We start from the raw sequence: 4975 nt of genomic DNA, 5'->3' as shown, positions 1-4975 counted from the left end.
TTTGATAATAAATATTTATATCACTTAAGGGTAAATTATAAATACACCTTCGAAATTTTCCTAAAATACAAATTACTTCTTGAAATTCTGGAAACTATAAGTACCCTTTGTTAGAATTTGTCATTTAACAGAATTGATAAAATAAAATAAAATTTCTAACTATCCTCTTATACAATAATAAAATTACCATAATTGTTAATTGAAATATATTATTGACATCATTAAAAACAATTAAAAACTATTAATTGACTTAATTGTTGTTTAATGAAAAAGATAATTTGTTGTGCAATTTCAAATTTTAAGTAGCGTGATGTAATTTTTAGAACCAGAAAAGCAATTGATATTTTAAACAAAACTCAAGAGATGTATTTATAATTTACTCTATATATATATATATATATATCATAATCAATATATATATATATATATATATATATCTTTAAGGAAAAATTGCAAATCAGTGATATAGTGAGAAAATAATTATGTTATAGATAGAATCTCTTTTTGTGCAATTCTGACACAGGAATGATTGGTACCAAGCATAGGAAGGACTTGCACCATGCATAGAAGAAATTTGCACCACCATAAAATTACAAATATTCTTTTTACTATCCCATTGACTTGTAATTTTCCTATCTTTAGTAGAGGTAACAATTTTTTTGGGTCTCAATCCTCGTTTTAATAGTGTTTGAACAAATTATATTTTTTTAAACTGCAAATTTAAAATTTAAAATTTAAAAAAAATAGAAGAATAATTGATCATGTATATTTTTTTCTTCGTATGGTTTTATTTTGAGTAAATTGGTGATAAATTCAAACTAAGGAAAATATAAAATATTAAGTTCAGTTGATATTTTTTGTTGGTGAAAAAAAAATTTATTTGTTTTGAAAGACATTTTGTTTTTAATTTTACTCATTAATTTATCTGTTGGCCTTTTTTTCTTTGTTGACGTTTTTGACTATATGTTCAAATTTATATCTATATGTTCAATTTTTTTCCCTTATCTGTTCAAATTACGTGGGTTTCTCTCTTTATCTATTCAAATTATGTGAGTTTCTCTTTGTTCTTATTTGTTGAAAGAATATCTGTTGAAATATGTGTTCATTTTTTATTATCTGTCCAATTTTTTTCCCCTTACTTATTGAAATATGTGTTAATTCTTGTTCAATTTTTATCTATGGTCTGTTCAAATTTACACACGGATCTTATTTGTTAGTTCTATATGTTTATCAACGACAACAATAACAACAACAACAATCGTTAACAAAATGAAAAAAGAAAAAAGAAAAAAAAATAGAAATTCATATCACACCATACACACAAAAACAAAGAGAAAAGTGAATTTGTTCATCATCAACAACATCATCATCATCACAGATCATCATCTTCATCAATAACATTATCATTTGAGATCATCATCATCATCCACAAATCCAAATCTAAGGCGGCAGACGGCAAGGAGGTTTTTGAAAGAGTGAATTTATTCATATCATTCATATCAGCATGTGTGTCTGTATATATATATATATGCATATGTATATGTATATATATATATATATATTCAAATCAATCTCTTTGTGTATTTATATACTAGTGGGTGGCAAACGCGATGTGTGTGCAATTCAGATAAGTAAGCATAAAGACAAATAATAAATAAATTAATATCATAATATGTATGTTGTCTAAATGGTAAAAGTATTCTTAATGAAACCCAAGGTCTTGGGTTCAAATCTTGTGCACACCTTTGAATAATATTTTTTATTTAGGATAGAAAAATTTGCCACGTGGCAGAAGTAGAAGCCACCACACTCTTGGACACCAAGTTAGTGCTCACATATATGCCGTTGACATCATGAGAAAGTCCAGAGCGGATGATAGAGTTGGAGTTGGGAAGACGGTGTTGTCAAATCTCTGCCAAATCTCTGGCTTCACTTTGAAACGCACTTCACGGCAGCGATTTAATCTAATGTGAGACGGCGATGCGGGAATATGGCATCCAAGCTGAAGAAAAGAAAAGACTGGGGAGTGAAGAAGGATTGAGATCATAACCGAGACCAGTCGAGTCGGAGCAAGAGGAGGAGAGGAGATAGGTCAATTCACGAGAGTATTAGAGAAGATGGTGGTGAGGACAGTTCAGATGGGAGCATGAATGATGAAAAGGACAATGAAGATGACGACAATGATGATGCAGCCACCTCCACTGCCACCGCCACCGCCACCACCACCTCCACCAACGATAATTGTGGTGGTGGTGAAGCTATAAGGATGTTGCATCCAATCCATTTCCAAACTATCTCTAACAACACCAAGAGAGCAAAGAGAGAGAAAATGAGAAGAAGGAGAGAGAGAGAGAGAGAGAGAGAGAGAGAGAGAGAGAGAGACGGTTTCGGAGATGTTTGTGTTTCCAATGTGGATACCACATATATATATATATATATATATATATAAGCGTAGTTTGGTTATTGTGCAAAAGTATGTCCTTATAGATATACTACTTTCGCACTTAGATCTTTAGGCAAAAGAAATTCAAAATTAGACTTTTGAACCGAATGTCCTTTTATTTTCATTTTATTCTTTTTAAACAGTAGAAATTGGATAGTACTTAAAAACTTCACTTCATTCAAAACAAAATAAAATAAAACAAAACAAAAAATACATGTTGCATGCCAAAGTTTGTGACGACCCCGCCACGTATAATATTTTACATTTAATTAATTAAGAAGATTTAGATTTTAATTAGTCCTTATTCTAATTTAATTGTGGAATTGTTGAGCATTATTGAGTCTGATTCGTACATGATTTTGTTAAGGATTTATTTAAGAATTAGAAATTAAAGGTTTAAATGGCTTAAGAAAGTGAAATTGATGAGTTAAATTAGTTTAAGTTCAAGTATTGGACCATATGGGAGTTTAATTAAATATTCGATTCAGTTTAGCAAAATTAAGATACAATTAATTGGGCCTAAATTGGAGTTAATTAAGCTAATTAAGTTATAAGGATTGGGACTTGTGATTAATTTGAATTAAACTTACTTATGATGTGTCCAATTTAAATGTGTAATTTATTAATAGGAATTTTGAGTTTGATCAGAAATTGAAATCTTAAATAATTTGAGAAACCAAAATTGATGATGGGGTGTTTGGGAAGGATTTTTTTTGGTTTGTTTTTTTTCACTAAAAGACAAATTGATTACAAAACCAAAAAAAAACAAATCCAAACAAAATATCACATCAAACCCCATAATCATTTCACTTTTTCTCTCACAAGCATCACATCCAACCACAAAAAAAAAAAAAAAAACCAACCATCTTCCCAAACATTAAAAAAGAAAAATTCTCCAATAATATCCTATAACTAAAAAAACCTACAAAAAAAACCCACTTTCCAAACACCCACGATGTCAATAAGCTTAATTTGATATTTGAAGTCTTTTGAGAATTTGATTAAAAATCTTATTTAGATTGGTAAAATTAAATATGATTAATTAGGCCTTAATTGAAGTTAATTAGATTAATTAAATTATGTAGGATTTGTGATTAGTTATGATTAATTAAGTTATGTGCTAATCAATGTTAATTAAGACTAAGTATTGCTTAATTAAGTTAATTATAATCATAAATTGAATTGTGGATAAGGGGGTAAATTTGACTCAGCCTAGCCCATGTCGGGCCTCGCAGGCTCCCGTCAAAATTCGGGCCGGACCGGGCCACGAGCCAGAAAATTAGGCCGAAGCCCAAGGGTATTCGGGCCTTAGGCGGGCCGGTGGGCCTGGGCTCGAGCTTGGAGCGAGCTTGGGCGGGCCTGAACAATTTTCTTTTATTTTTGTTACCAAAATTTTATTATTTTGGACTAAAAAACACTGGGCCTCGAGCAAACCGGGCCTTGAGTGGGCCTTAAGCGAGCCAATTGGCCAGGCCCACGAGCCGAGCCAGGCGGATTGGGCCCACAAGTCGTGCCGAGTGTAGACACCCCATTTTTTACCACCCGCAAAACCTAGGTACTTGGTTCAATGCACTCAATGATGAAAGTTGAATTATGAATTCACAGCGATTTGGATTCAATCAGGCTCTCGAAATGACCTCAAATCTTCAACATTTACCTTGTTTGTACCCATTTAGATCCCTAAAGTCCACACACACCTGAATTCTGCCATCTTTCTTTGGCACTGGAATGATGTTGGCCAACCAAGTCGGATACTCAGATACTAGCAAGAACCTTGCATCTATCTGCTTCCGGGCATATTCTTCGTAACTTCTGTTTAATAGGTCGGGCCTCGAAGTCAAGAGGGATCCGATGCTGTATAATCTCAGGATCGATTTCATGCATGTCTTCATAGGACCATGCGAAAAACATCTTTGAAAACTTTTAATAAAGCGACTAAGCGCTCGCACTCCTCCGAAGACAACGTGGACCCGATCTGGACCAAACGCAAATCCTTCTCAGTACCCACATTAAAAGCAATGATTTCATCAGCGAGGGTTTTGCAAACCTTTCCTCCTCTCGATTAATCAAATTTTTCAAAAATAGAGGAATTCTTTCCTCATCATTTTGATCAAGATTTTGAAAATCATGATCAATGCAATAAATAAGCGGCACAAAGAAATACTCAGAATCTGCAGTGGCATTCTCATTCACAAGGTCAAGCTGATCTAGTTCCTCGATTACAATCGACTCAAAGGAAAAAGAAAAGGACAACCTGGACAAAACCTCGGCATTCGGGTTATCAACCCTAGGAATACCGGACCCATACTCAGAAGAGCCGGAATCTAATTCTGACTCCACAGACTCTGTGGAATCAGATTCTGGTTCACTACCCGACTCAGAACTGCTAGACAAGAAGCCCTTCTCCAGCTGCCAAATGAGCGATGGTGGATTAGATGCATCCAAGATACTACTAGAAGGATCCACACCCAGTTGTTCCCCGATCATGGAAACGGTCAAGTTATCTCCCAAGCTCTCTAAGTCGATCGGAGG

The sequence above is a fragment of the Camellia sinensis genome, chromosome 15, assembly GCF_055761805.1.
Source record: "Camellia sinensis isolate YWXY chromosome 15, ASM5576180v1, whole genome shotgun sequence".
NCBI lineage: Eukaryota > Viridiplantae > Streptophyta > Magnoliopsida > Ericales > Theaceae > Camellia > Camellia sinensis.
The sequence above is the reverse complement of the archived record's forward strand: the minus strand, read 5'-3'. Positions refer to the sequence as shown.